We start from the raw sequence: 15973 nt of genomic DNA, 5'->3' as shown, positions 1-15973 counted from the left end.
TTGATTATATAAAAATAACAAATTTTAATACAATAAATTTCAAATTGATAATTTTAATTTGTCATTTAAAATATATTAAAATTCTTCTATACATTCTCTTATCTTAGAATAACGAGATGCCGAAACTTTTATAAAAAATTTATCATTGAGGCGTTTTATGAAATCGGCGAATAGTTCATATCCTGTTTCTTCATGTAACGTAGAGGTAGGAAAATGCCAGTTTTTGTCGTATATTATCTTCAGGCATTTATTTTGAATTATCTGGAACTTTTTTATATGCGATTTCGCAGCTCTATACCAAATAGGGGACCCGTAAGACAGAATTGGCCGTATTACACCTTTATATAATTATAATTATATAATTTTTGTTTTCCAAACATAATTTGGATCTTCTATTCCTGATCATATCAACCTGCTAACCCAATATTTTTAAAAAAATATGCCACCTGACATGTGGTTATTTTTTGGGCAATTAAAGACGAGATGAGCTTGATGGATATTCAAAATTTTGACCCTTTGTGGGGGAGGTACCAGAAGAAGTAAACCATTATATTCCATCTTCATAGTAGATCTTGTGTTGGTAGATTTATGAACAGAACCGGATGCTTATTTCGAATTTTATTATCGTTTTGGTTATTCAAAAATTTGACCCTTTGTGACAGAGGTACCAGAAGGAATGGTCCGATCTCTACCAATTTTATAACAGATCTAGTGTGGATGGAAATATTTAGAAGTACCAAGTCTAAATAAAATCGGATGTTAATATCACCTTTTATGAGCTTCATGGAGGTACCAGAAGAAGTGGTCCGACATAGTCCATCTTCACATCAGACCTGGGGTTAATAAAAATACTGTGATGTGTTTAATTTGAAGATATTCGGACTCTTACATCATATTTTATAAGAGGTAAAATTATTCAAAAGTTTGACCCTTTGGGGGGTATCTGTGGACGGATATCGTCCATTTCTGCACCTTACCTAGCACTGATGCAAATATTACGATTTGCAAAGTTTGAACAAAATCGAATTATCCTTTCACATTCTGTGCAGAATTTTTTTTTTTTTTTGAAAATGTCGACCTTTTGCGGCGGAGGTACCAGAAGGTGCCCAACCTTCGAACTCGATCTAAGTTTGATAATAATATAACGATGTACCAAGTTCGGACCAAAGTGGATACTCCCTTCGAGAGTTCGCAACAGCCAATCAGACAGACAGACATACCGACGTACGGATAGACCGACAGACATCGCCAGATCGACTTCAAATGTCCTGAAACGGATTTGGTCCAAAGAGACCTAGGGTCTCATACCGTTATTTCGATGAGGCACGTTTCGGCCTTATCAAATGAGAGGGTATACCCTCTCTAGCTGTGGCTCTTTGGCTGAGGGTATACAAAGCCTTACTTAACATATTATTTTCCAACTACTGGTAATTTACCAGTTACATTACCACATAATGGGGTATTCAGCAAATGTGGCTTCCGCATTTGCGCTTTAAAGGCTTAGAATTCGCTTTTTCTGTGGATAGGTTCAAAAGTCTAATTGAAACCTATACATGGAGATGGGGAGCTCTACAGCTCTACCTCATAATAATAATCAAAAAAAGGAATAAACACCGGAAAATATGAACTCATATCTGGTGTCAATGAATAATTTGATGTCATTCAAACGACAATCAGGTCAATTAATTTTTTCTTTGTTTAATTTTTAGGATTGTTCCCTGGGTTTTACCATTATTCAACATTTTTATTTGTCTCTTCCTGGGACATGATACCCCGTATATGCATAGTTTATAAATCCAACTTAGTTTTTTTCCAAAGTGACTTACCAGAGAAGGAAGGAGGAACACGCTATGTGATTAAGAATATTTCCATAATTTGGACTCCACCACACCGCCACCACCATTGTCACACTGTGAAAAACGAATTCAATTGCGGGAATATTTTATGAGAACAGGGGATACTTATTTGTCGGTTGTCGTGTCATGTTGTTGAACTCATTTTTTTCTCTTAGTTGTTGTTGTTGTTGTTGCTGAATTCGTTCCCTTTGAGAAATACTTCCCATTACAGAACTTAGCAGAGCATGAAATACTCGAAGAAAACAAAGAACCCTTTCTTTCCACTTTAATAGTTGAAGTCTGTTTTTTTTTAATTTCCTTTAAGTGCAGCAGTAGTAGGAGAGGGCAGGGCGAATGCTTTTGGGATTTGCCACAAGTGTGGGAAGAAACAACCAACTGCACTCAATGGCACTCTTATTTATAGTTGAATAGCAATTTTTTGATCTTGATTGACAGCATTTGAAAAGTTAAGAGCCATAACGTTTTTTTTTTTCTTTTCTTCTGAAATTAAAATATCTTAATATTGTCGGGAGTATCGAAGGGAAATCGCCATGAAAGGGTAATTAGGGGGTAAAATGAAATGTATGTACATGTAAGTAGGTATGTTTTAAGTTGTTAATATTGCTTGTTTGCATTACAAATTATTTTGCGGAAATACCAAAGAAAAAAAACATAAGACCTAGGAAAATAAGGGCGTTTTTTATTTAACTTCAAATAATCTTTCGCCCAATTGGCTGAAAAATTGATAATCGAGCAGAAATTAAACAGCTGTCCTAAAAAATAGGTTCCGTATTAATAATTTATTTGGATAGCCATGCAAAAGGAAAGAAAATAATCATTAGGCCTGTTTCAGAATAGCCAAGAAGAGCTGCTGTACCTTAACACGGTCATAATCGAATCTTATTTCTGTGGCAAATTTGAAATCTCTGCATAAATTTTGTGTCTCCACACTTTTCTTATGAAAAAGAAACCGTGCAAAAGCTTCCATTACTAAACAGCTTACTATTTTACCCACTACCCAGGGATGTACACAAATCCATTCCATCATTTCGGTGGGTGAAGGATATATACAGGGTGAGATGGAAAAACTGCAACCAACTTCAGACTGCTGTCATTTATAAGCCACTCGTCCGACAGCTATTAAAATTATTCCAGTGAAAGCTCATTATATTTTTTATTTATATTTATTCGTGATGGAATACAAGCGTGATAGTGTGATATCTTTATATTTGGCTGGAAAACCACAAGTGGCTATCGTTAGAGCACTCCAGCATTTAAATGTGAATAAATCTTTTGTGTCTCGTACCTCCGCTCGTTACCGTGATACTGGTAGCGTAGCCCGACGTCAAGGAAGTGGACGAAAGAAAACAGCAACATCAGCAGAGATGGTTCGAAAAATAAAGAAACAACATGATCGCTATTCTCGTCACAGTGACCGAAAAATGGCTCGTGAGCTGAACATATCTCAATATTCCATTCGTCAAATATAGAAAAATGAGCTCGGGGTAAAGCTATTGTAAAAAGTGCAAGAACTTATACCGCAACAAAAAGAAAATAGACTCAAAAGAGCTAAAGAACGCCGAAAGTGCCGAACTGTCGAATTATGTTTTCTTCGATGAGAAAACATTCGTTGTCTAGCAGTTTGTAAACAAACAAATGATCGTGTTTACTTGTCAATGAGGTCTGCTGAAAATGTGCACCTTCGCTCTCTCCTCGTATTAATCGACCGTGTCGTCAGAATAAATTCCGAATATTATCGCGAAAATATCCTGGAGGGTGCATTAAAGCCTTGGGCACGCAAACATTTTGGCCGCAGACCTTGGACATTACAACAAGACTCAGTACCAACGCAGTCAGCACGCGCCACCCAAGAGTGGTTACAAAATGAGGTTCCTCGCTCCATTTCCAGCGAACAATGGCCACCAAAATCTCCGGATACCAATTCGTTGGACTCTTGTCTCTGAAGTACTTTGGAAAGCAAGGTTGCTTCACCGGGAATGGACCAAAATACCGCAGAGCAACAATCGGCCAGCGTGTGACGATTTCATTGACCGTTTGAAGGCCATAATTCATGCCAAAGGTGGCCAATTCGAACAAATCTAAACTTATTCTGAAATTTGATGCTATTTCCGACATTTATTGCTTTCATTCAATAACATTTAAAAAAAAAAATTAAAAATTCTGGCGTTTGACTTTGTTGCAGTTTTTGTATCTCACCATATACCAAAAAGTGGCAGAAAGTAGCCATTTCGGATGTGGCCCGAGCTCCGACCGAAATAAGTAGTAATTTTAGGCGACTTTATGTCGTGCTTTTTTTTATAAATTTTCAACCTTTTATACCCTCTACCATGGAGATCGAAGCCTACATGTGTATTTTGCAAGTGTGCGTTTTAAGTTCGTAAATGGGCCATTTTGGTCCACGTCTTCGTATAGACCCCACATAACGATAACTCCCGATATTCGGTATTTTGATGATTTTAGAGACATTATTCACCGGAATTATTTCAAATTTCGTATTTGAAGTTCGTAATGGATGCTTCAACCTAAAACAGAAAATTGTCCATGCATGTCCCCGTCTTCCCCCATATAACGGTACCTCCCGATAATCGGTGTTTTGATGATTTTAGCGACAATATTCCCCGGAATTGTGTCAAATTAGGTATTTGAAGTTCGAAGACGGTACTACAGCCTATGACGAAGAACTACTTATCAAGGACCAAGTCTTCGTATAGGCCACATGTAAAGGGTCTTATTTGAAAAGTTTTTTTCTACGGATTTTTTTTTTTTTTTTTTTTTTTTGAAATTCTCAAAATTCTTAAAAGTTCCGGCCGAACTTAACTGCTTTTTAACTTGTTTTACATAGATATTTTTTTGAACACATTATCTATATTGAACTCACTCTTGCGAACATAACGTGTTGTTTCAAGTTCTAACTCATTGTTTTGTAATCGAACGCGTACACTCTGTGCCAACGTTACTCCTTACTTGTAATGTTAAAAGTAAGTTCTTTTGTTTTTTCTGGTAATGCAGAAGGTAGGTCGTTTTCATTTCATTTTGTGGAATATTTGGCACATACAACTTCTATATTTTTGGATGAGTAGTAAAAAAAGAATTGTTTAATCCGCTCTGTGAGAGAGGCTTTATTACTCAATAAGTACGGGAGCGTAAAAATGACATTGTCAATATTTTTAATCTGTCAAATTTGTCCAGTGAAAGGTTTGTAAAGAGACCGTCATTTACCACCTATCTTGTGCGTTTTTTCCTTAACATAACTACTGGTTTTACTTATTATCCGGATACAGGAACGGATTTTTAGTAAAAAGTTGCAATAACGGTTAAATTATTAGATCCTTGCAAGTTCTGGGCCGAAGCTAAAATGATGTGACCTTTATTTGGATTTCTAATGCTGATCAGGAATAAATAATTTATGATGGAGCAGCTCAAGCTTTTCAAAGCATATCACCCTAACAGTTGCCATAAAAATTCAACTTCACACAAGTTGCCACAGAAACAAAAAAACCGGCACTTGTTTGACACATTTTTCCGAATGCAACGCACAGTTATACAGGGGCACCACTAACTTCCTAATGGATACAAAAAAATCTGGTAAGGCTTCTTTTTTTTGTTGGCTTTTTGGTTTATTGTACGGCGGCATATCATGTTTTTGTTAACTGCAATCGCTGCTGTTAAACGGTGTTTTGACAATTCGGTTCATTAAAATTTGTCGTCTTACAGTTTTTTTCGACGCTGCTGTGGCCATTAAAAAACGCAATGCCGGTGTCTGTTTTAGCCTGTCCGGTGCGTGTTGTGGCTGGCCAACGGGATATGAAATGGGTTACTTCAAACTGCAAAGCCAATTCTATTTTTAGGAAATTATGTTTCTTCAAGAACAAGAATAACTTCTATTTTCAGCAGCTGGTGTTCTAATGTGACTTAGGGTGTAACGATAACTGGGATGGGGTGTATGGAAATTTCTTGCGCAGAAAATTGGGAAGTTGTGTAGACAATACAATGGATTTTTTTTAGCTTGGTTCAAGTTTAAATTATTTCTCAAGGTCATTGGCTCGATTGGAAAAAATTCCAACTGATAAGTTTCTCAAGGCCATTGGCTCGAATGGTAAAATTCCAGCTGATAAGTGTCTGGGGAAAATATATAAGACCAGCTTCAGAGTCCTCTCACGGAATGACAAAACAACGACAAACAACTGAATACTCTTCACGAAAAGTCATAAAAATTCGGTAAGCCTTAGAAACGAGTAACGGTACAATTTCATGACACCTATGCTGTGCACAACTTCCACATTTAGCCCAAAATTATGTCTGTCACAATATTTACAAAACAAAGAAATTAAATGTTTGTGGAAACAATTTCGAAAACAAACACCGCTTTTTGTGAAGTGGCTACCAGCAAACGCTGCTACGCATGTCGTCGTATCGAAGGTGGGAAGAAACCTGGTTTAATAGGCCAAAACAAACCACTTGTCTGTCTGTATGTCCGACGTCGTCTCATTACATTTTGTGTAAACAAAAATATTATCCGAACAATAAATATTTCACTTGTTTTTGTCGTTGGTTTTCATGTTTGACTAGAGTCGCAGTTGCCGTTGTCAGAAGTTTTGTGCACTTTGATCGGTTTCCGTTCTTTTCTTGTTTGACATTCAATGTTGATTTGCATCTCTGATGAATGTGGTTGTTGTTGTCGTAGTTGTTTTTGTTGCTGTTGGTCTGGTATTTACATTCATTTGTTGGTGTTGTTGCTGTGCTGTTGTCTCTATTGACTCAATTTGTTTGCTCCGACTCTCAATGCTGCTGTCGGTCGGTGCGCTTGAGTGTCTTTGCCGCTTCGATGCAACAATGATAACAACGACAACAACAACAAAGGCAACGACATCAGCAGCAACAACAATTAATGTAATTACGAAATTATATTTGATTAACGACACCATTTGTAAGGTGAACTGAAACTCTGTATTTTGAGTTGCCTGCCCCATTCCGCCGAGGCTGGGTGGGTGTACAAGTGTTTGCCCCTCTAAATGGATGGCTGAATGAATAAATGATATTTTCTTCAGGTTTATTTCCATTGAGAGCTGGGACGAGTGTTTGTATTTGTTGTTGTTGTTGTTGGAAGAAAGCAATTAAACGTAGGTATTTGAGAGAATCACCGTCGACATGAAACAATGCAACACACCAAAAAAAAAAAAAAACTACAACATCAAATCTAAACAAACGATGCGGAACCAAAACAATGTCTTTTTGCGCCTCTGCAGGTGGTGGTGGCGGCGGTGTTGTCAGTGATCCATTTTGATATTCCATTCTGGGTTTTATGTTGTACAAGTGTTGCGTCTCTCGGCAGGCCCAAACCACAAAAAAACTTATTTCGCTGGAAAACTCCTCACCTCCCTCCCCCGCCTATCCGAAGTAATGTGGCAACATCGAAAAACAAGGTGTTGTGGCAAAATGTGTGTCAGAGTTGAAAAATGGCATATCTATCAAACACTTGTTTTGTTGAGTTTCCTATTGACGAGGGTTTTCTATTGAGTGGGCGGATATGAAATTTGTTTCTTTGAAAATTATTTCAGGATAAGAAAAATGTTTAATAAAAAAAAATTTGGAATTAGAAAAATTGTTTTCAGAAAAAATGTCGAGCAAAATGAACATCCATCTAATTCAGGAAAAAAATTGTTAGCCACAGAAAATTCAGGAAAAAATTGATGCCACTGGAATTTCAGGAAAAAATTGATAGCCACATAAGCTATTTTAAAGCTACAGGTAAAAACAACAACTTATCATCTGAAAATTTTTTGATGCAGGGCTGTTGCAATAAATGAGTCATATCGAAACGTGAACCTATATTATTTGGAAATTGAAGCAAAAAACACTAAAATTCCCTGGCAAGTTATCAAATACCATTAATGGGGCTGCAAGGTTAATTCCAATCCAATGAGGATCCTTAATGACGAATTGAGAAAAAAAAATAAAATAATATTCGTAAATTCCCGACGTTAAGGTGAGGTAGAATTTTTTGGGGAATAAGTTTGTGGGACCGAAAACCTCTTGGTGAATCGCTTGGGAGTAAAAATGATCGACCAACATAATCTTCGTTTTTTTATCTGCAAAAAACTCGCTCGAATTTCCACAACGAGTGAAACTCGGCGGAATTGAAAAAATGAGCAAGCTAATTTTTTCAATGTCGCTCGAATAGGAGAAGCATGTTTTCCTCGTTTTTGAGTGGAAGCTAAATTAGTTCGAAGTCGAGCAGATTCTACTCTTGGAGTGAACCTTTTTAGGTTATATCTACCGTTGTTGTATTTCTATGTTTGTATATGTTTTCTATAAACGGTCTGCGAGCCAAACGTCAGACGTGCGACAGGCCTGCTCAAAGTCTGAAGTTTTTTCCGACACATCTGACTGAAGTAGATATCAATTCTGACAAATTTTTCTGATGACTTTTAGAGTTGTTGTACCCTCATTACCCATATTGCTGGAGAGGATATATATAATTTGATACGGCCAAGACGTGCCTAATCGAAATAACGGTCTTAGACTCTATGTCTTTTTGGTCCACATCAGTTTCAGGAGAGGTCCGTCCGTCTGTCTGGCTGGGTAGTACGCACGATAACTCTCGAAGGGAGTATCTAATTTGATCCAAACTTGATACATCGTAACATTATTATCAAATTTAGATCGAGTTCGGAAATGGGCAATATTGGTCCACTCCTTCTGGTACCTCCCCCACAACAGATCGAATTTTTCAAAAAATATGTTTTGCTGCACAGACAGAGAAACGATAATCCGATTTTGCTCTAACTTTGCAAATTCTAATATTTGCATCAGTTCTAGGTCAGGTGCGAAAATGGATAATATCGGTCCCCTCCATCAAGTACCTCCTCCACAAAGGATCAAAATTTTGAATAATTATAACTCATATAAAATGTGATGTAAGATTTCGATTGTCTACACAGATCACAATATTTTTATTAACCCAGGATGTGGAGTTAAAATGACATATATCGGTCAACTCTTTATGGTACCTCCCCCACAAAAGTTAGAAATTTTCCAAAAAAAAATATTTTCTGCAAAGAAAGAGAAACGAGTCCGATTGTCTTCAAATTTCACACATCCTGATATTTTTATGAACCCAAGATCAGTTATCAAGACGGAATATATCGGTCCACTCCTTCTGGCACCTCTCCCACAAAAGGCTGAATATCTATTAAGCTCAAAAAAACGCGAAATTATCATCCAATTCCATTTAGACTGGGCACATCTGAATATTTCTATTAAAACAGGATCCTTCCTTCTGGTACCTCCCCCACAATGGGTCAAAATTTTTAATATAAATAACTCTCATAAAATGCGAAATAAGCATCCGATTATCCTAAAATTTGCATACATCCCCAAAATTTCTATTAACACAAGCTCTGGTGTGAAGTTGGTAGATATAGATCCACTACTCTGGTACCTACCCCACAAAGGGTCTACATTTTGATTAATCATGAAGCTCATAAAACGCGAAACGAGCATCAAATTCCATTCAGACTTGGCACAACACAATATTTTCATCAAAACAATATCTGATATAAATATGGTGGAGATCGGACCATTCTTTCTGGTATATATAAATCGGTTACCTCACTCATTTCCACATTTTACGAAATTTTGCACACATGTCATATAAAGTATATGAAGTACTCGATATAGTCCTAATTTGACACGGTGATATATTTATATCAGTCTTAGCCCAGACACAAATTTGTCAATATTGGCCATCGGCTTCGGGACCTTCCCCATAAAGGGTCAACCGTTTGAATAATCATAACTCAAGTCTGGAGGTATACATCTGTCGGCAAAACCGACTATTTGACTTTTTTTTTTTTTTTTCTTAATAAAATATTGATATTGTGTGAAATACCTTTTTTTTCTCCAGCTTCTGAACTTCTATTTTACAATTTTCTCCATTAATAACTGCCGAAATTTTCCCTGACTTTCTCCCTTCAAAAATATGCATCTTTCTAATTTTCTCCAAATCCGCATATCAATAGGAAATTTATAACAGCAATTAACGATTATTTTTTGTTTAACTGAAACGCATTTGTTTATTGTATTGTTGTATTGTTTATTTCCGGAATATTTGTTGTAAGCCTCACCTAACCTAACCTTTTCCAATAAGATTTTGTTTTGTTTCATATTCTTCTTCTTAAAAATTGTCCACTTGTTGCCCCCATCCCCCTCAGAGATGCTAATGTTAATTCATTAGAGATTCATTCCGCTTGTCTTTTCTTGCCCCCAACTGATTCACCGCTCCACAACAATTCGGCATTTGTTGATTAATATTTTGAAACAATAGCTGTCTAACGTTTTATTTTATTTTATTTGTTTGTTTTTGGTTTTGTCTCTTCTCCTCCCCTCTGCTGGCATCTTTCATTCTTTTCTGATTAATCAGCTGCGTTATTTACGAATCGTGTTTGGTTTTCGCTTAGATTACATAATGCCAACGGCTGAATATCTTTCACCGTTTTGGGATTTCTTTTCTTTTGGAAAAATAAAAACCTGGCCCATACAAAGATGCACACAGAGGGAGAGGGGTAATCTATTCAAAGAGCTCCGACGACGACATTGTTGTCGCATTAGTTATCAGCGCAGTTGGGACTGTTGGGGCCTGGTGGCGACAACAAAAACAAACACCTGATGCTATTTTATTATTAATTTATGGATTTTATTGTCTTGGCCATTGGAATAATACGATTGGTTACGTTGTTGGGGGGAGGTGGGTAAAGGGAGGAAGTGAAAACAAAACTGCTCACTTTTGTTGCAATTTAAGAAAGTTATTTCGGACCCTCAACCTTCTCTTCTGTTTGTTTGCATTCTTTGTTAAAATAAAATTATATAATATTTGAACTAAATATCTTGTGTTATTATTTTGATGGGGAATTTGTTAAATGTGTACTTATCAATTGGTTGTTTGTCAAATAAATTATTAACCAAATAATCACCTGCTTGGCTGGCAACTGCTGCTTGTCTCATGCGGGTAAAAAAATCAGCGAAAGTGAAATTTGCCCAGTTAACAATTAATTGGCAAAGGTAACTAACACTTGTTCGTCAATTTGTTAAGGTTAAGTCTAAATTGGTTTGAAAACTCATTTCCCAAATTTGTTAAATCAACAGCAAAAAAAATGTTTTTTTCGTTTTTTTTTATTTTGGTTTTGTTGGTGCAGCACAACAACAAAACAACAACATTTATAAATGTATTGACATTTCCGTTATTAAGTGTTTGAACGAACGTTAAGAGGGGGAAGTCAAACACACATATTTTGACATCAAACCAACCCACAACATTAAGGTGTAACGATAGAATTAATATATTTTTTTATATATTTTTTTATATATTTTTTTTATATTTTTTTTTTTTTTTTTTGATTTCAGGATTTTGGGAAACCAATCTCTTCGTCAGGTAAGTTGAGTCAGATGTGTTTAATAATTCCTCAATTCCAACAATCTTTTCTTGAATTTTTAAAATATTGCATTCGCATCGTTACACCCCATTATTGGAGGCAGATATTTTTGTATTATTTATTACCATTATCAATGATCTTTATAAGCAATTTGTGAAAGAAACTAAAACTGGTTTCCGCACAACTTCAAATCTTGGCTGCGGCGGCCCTAAATAATGATTTTTCGTTCGCATTTCAGAATCATTAGAAAAAAGTGAAGTTTCTATTTCGCCTTCCTCGTGCTGCTGTTATTGTTGCTATTAGCTTTCTTTGCAGAGTCATTAATAAATTAAATGCCGGCAGTCAAATGTTTCAAGAAAGAAAAATAAGGCACTCAAGCTTGCGAGCGAGAGCGATAGCGTGCTGCGTTGTTGCTGCACTTTTTTTTGTTTCCCAAGTGTGCCAAATAAAAGAATAAAACACCCCACAAATCGGGCTATTGAAATTCGAACAAATAGCACCGGCGAAAAAGAGAAGGTGATTTTTTTACAACTCTCATAAATTTACACCAAAAACAAAAACAGCTTTTAAAAATGAAAACGGCCATATTTTGAAATAATTTAATTAGCTGATATTTGACATTTCTCTGGGGAGTGCGTAAAAATAGATAAATGTCCATAACATTTTCTCTTTATACCCTGAGCCATATGGCTAGATATATGGCCAAAACATCGAAATAACGGTTTTAGACCCAAGGTCTCTTTGCACCAAATCCGTTTCAGGACATTTGGAATCGATCTAGCGATGTCCGTCCGTCCGTCTCTCTCTGGCTGCCTAGTGTGCGCGATAACTCTCGAAGGGAGTATTCGATTTGATCCAAACTTGGAACATACTAATATTATTATCAAACTTAGATCGAGTTCGGAGATGGACAATATCGGCCCACTCCTTCTGGTACCTTCCCCCCACAAAATGTCAAAATTTGCAAAGAAAATAATTTACTGCACAGAAAGAGAAAGGATAATCCGATTTTGCTCCAACTTTGCAAATTATAATATTTGCATCGATGCTAGGTCAGGTGCGAAAATGGAAAATATCGGTCCACTCTATCAAGTACCTCCCCCACACAGGATCAACATTTTGAATAATTATAACTCTTATAAAATGCGATGTAAGAGTCCGATTGTCTTCAAATTACATACATCACAATATTTTTATCAAAACAAAGTCCGGTGTGAAGATCGAATATATCGGTCCACTCCTTCGGGTACCTCCCCCACAAAGCGTCAAAATTTTGAAAATCCATAAAGCTCATATAACGCCAAAATAACATCCGCTTCCATTCAGGCTTGGTGCATCTCAATATTTCTATCAACACAAGATCTGTTATAAAGAAGGTAGAGATCGGACCATTCCTTCTGGTACCTCCCCCACATATAGGGTTCAAGATTTTGCAACAGCTGTTAAAATTATTCCAGTGTTTAAAAGTGTACAAAAGCATTTTGGTAAGAATTTTCAGAAAAAAGTTATTGCTCGTTGCTGTGCCCGACGTCAAGGAAGTGGCCGGAACATCAGCAGAAATGCTTTGAAAAGTGAAGAAGTGACTTGATCAAAACCCGCATCGCAATAGCCGAAACATGGCTCGTGAGCTGAACATGTCGCAATATTCCATTCGGCAAATATTGAAAAATGAATGGAGCTCGGGGTAAAGCCATTGAAATTCCAAAAAGTGCAAGAACTTACACCGCAACAGAAAAAAAATAGACTCAAAAGAGCTAAAGAGTTGCTTCGCTTGGCCGAAAGTGGTGAACTGCCGAATTTGGTGTTCTCCGATGAGGAAACATTCGTTGTCCAGCAGTTTGTAAACAAACAAAATGATCGTGTTTACTTGCAAAAGAGGTCAGCTGAAACCAGAACTCAAGCGATGGTGTGGTTGCCGTAACAGCCAATGGTCGCTCTCCGCTCGTATTAATACAGCGTGGCATCAGAAAAAATGCCGAATATTATCGCGAAAATATTCTGGAGGATGTATTAAAGCCTTGGGCACGCAAACATTTTGGCCGCAAACCTTGGACATTCCAACAGGACTCTGCACCATCGCACTCAGCATTCACCACCCAAGAATGGTTACAAAATGAGGTTCCTCGCTTCATTTCCAGCGCACAATAGCCTCAAAAATCTCCGGATTCCAATCCTTTGGACAATTGTGTCTGGAGTATTTTGGAAAGCAAGGTTGGCTCTACCACCCCAAGAAAGCGCCTCGCCGGGAATGGGCCAAAATACCGCAGAGCAACATTCGGGCAACGTGTGACGGTTTCATTGGCAGTTTGAAAGGCATAATTCGTGCCAAAGGTGACCAATTCGAACAAATCTAAACTTATTCTAAAATTTGATTCCCGACATTTTTTCTTTAATTCAATAAATTAAAAAAAAATTAAACATAATGGCGTTTGACTTTGTTGCAGCTTTTTTATCGCAGCCTGTATACCTAAATGAAGTAGAAATTCTTTACATCTTGATCTTTATAGATTTACGACTCCTAAGTCCCCCTTTCGTGAGAACAGGTGTAAATTGGCCTAATTCCAATAAGGAATCATATCTCTCATGCATTCACCACATTCGTTATTGTCATTATTAGTTTGTTGCTATTGCTTTTTGTTCGCGGAGCATTTTTCCATTCGATCCGGTTAATGCACCACTACAATGAAGTCAGAGACATGAATCTGATTGCTCAGCTTAGTTCGGAGTGTTTGGCGGCATGATAAATGATAAATATCCTCAAACAAAAAAAAACATATCTTAAATTTCAACTTACCGCAATTTTGTTAGGCCAACAGATTGAATTACCAAGTGTCGTTAAATATTTTGTGATGATTGTGATGTTGTTGTTGTTGCTTTTCCTATTTGACTGATAATGATGTTGCTGTTGTTGTTTGAAGGCTGCATTAAATAAATTCTGTCACTTAGTTTCACGGAGTCTTTTGTTGTAGTTTTTTGTTTTGTTTTGTTCTGATTTCACCCTCTTCTGTCGGAAGAATTGAAACTGGGCCAATGCTTTCGAATGGTTGACACCATAACCGTAGACACACACAAATTGGTACAGAGAATTGATTTAAAGTTCAGATTAAATGTTCAGGAGACAATGAACCACTGAATAATGGAAGATCAGTGTGTCAACCAGAGGCGGCTAAATTCAAAAACAAGTGGTGAGACTAATTCAAAGTCAGCCAGTCAATGGATGGAATTTTATTTTTTTTTTTTCAATTTTGCAGTGAATGTTCCAAACGATATTTTTATGACAATTGTTTTTGCAAATTTGTTGTTGTAATCGTAATTTTTATAAACTTTGGATTTTTTGTATTATTATTTTGTTGTTTTTGTTTCCATTGAAGTTACCAGCAAAACAAAGTGACCAACGTCCGTCAATAGGCAGCCAGCCAACACTGGGCCAAGAATAACAAAGCAAAATGCAATTATTGTTGCCTCTTTTGTTTTTAGCTACTGCTGTCGTTGTTGTTGTTATTATTATTATTTTTGCATTCAGCTTAAACACTTTCAAATAGGTACAAAGCAATTGTGCAGCAATTTTATAAATAATAATTAACCACTTCTTTTTTTATTCACTTGTTATAAAAAATAATAACTATAATAACTGTGCAGATCTCATTGAGTATTATTATTGTTGTTTAATTGTCATTTATTTACTATTATTGAGGAATTTTTTTTTTTGCTTTCAATATTTGCAATTGGATCGGAGGTATTTTTCGATTTTTGTTTTCAAATTTTGAAAAAAATGTCGTTTTATTTTGCAACAAAATGTTTATATTTTTTGGTTTTATTTTCTTTTTTTTTTACTTATAAGAATTTTTTGCTTTACACGCTCTCGTTCGTACGCTCAGAAATCAATTTGAACAGGAACTGTACGACAAACGCAGGCGCACCACCGTTCCGCTTCGAAATGATCAACAAACGTTTTTCGTTGCTAGACAAATTCAAACTGAAACTCCGCTCTAGAATTGGAAACGAACAAGCGAACCAACGAATGAATGAATGAACGGATGGTTGGTTGGTTGGTTCGTTGGTTGTGAGATGATAGGCGGTTTAGCTTTGTGTAGCTTGGCTAGATGCAGTGCTGCGTTGTTTGTGGGGTGGTTGCTTGACTCTATGAATGAAGCCAACACGTTTTCTCTCTCTCCCTCTCTCTCAGCGGAGTTAAGCTGAGTCGTTTATTCAAGCGTGTAATGAAAACTCACTAAGCTAATCGAGACTGCACAATGGAGCAACAGCTTGAGTCTGTGTTATTCGAGTTGCCCCTGTAGCCCGGCTGTGATGAGAAATTACATAGTATATTCTCTCTCTCTCCCATTTACTCACTCTCACTTACCAATGACACATTTAAAGCACAGTGAGACTAGTTGTTTCCCCATTGTAAATATTCCCCACTTGAAAATAAATAAAAACTAAAGAATTTTAAATCTACAAGTGTGGAAAAAGCGTTTTTTACGTTATAAGTCGATGAGATTATATTCAGAACTTTGATTTTCATGCACTAACATCATAACTGCTCAAAAGCATGTGCTAGCACATCAGTCCGGAAAAGGTACCAATTATAACAAAACAAAAATTACATATATTTTTATGCCCTCAGTCATATGACAAGAGAGGATAAATATCATTTGATAGAGCCAAAACGTGCCTTATCGAAAT

General features: G+C 36.6%; 1 protein-coding gene across 1 annotated transcript in view; it reads right to left on the bottom strand.

The window, feature by feature from the left end:
- The window catches only part of LOC101890808 (uncharacterized), a 40160-nt gene extending 24889 nt beyond the window's left edge, over nucleotides 1–15271 (bottom strand). Inside the window, exon 1 of the mRNA XM_005176492.4 lies at nucleotides 14082–15271. The gene's annotated coding sequence lies outside the window, so the exon portion shown is untranslated. The remainder of the gene's footprint in view (nucleotides 1–14081) is intronic.
- Nucleotides 15272–15973: the final 702 nt, after the last annotated feature.

Source organism: Musca domestica, unplaced genomic scaffold, assembly GCF_030504385.1.
Source record: "Musca domestica strain aabys unplaced genomic scaffold, Musca_domestica.polishedcontigs.V.1.1 8, whole genome shotgun sequence".
NCBI classification, from domain to species: domain Eukaryota; kingdom Metazoa; phylum Arthropoda; class Insecta; order Diptera; family Muscidae; genus Musca; species Musca domestica.
The sequence above is the reverse complement of the archived record's forward strand: the minus strand, read 5'-3'. Positions and strand labels throughout refer to the sequence as shown.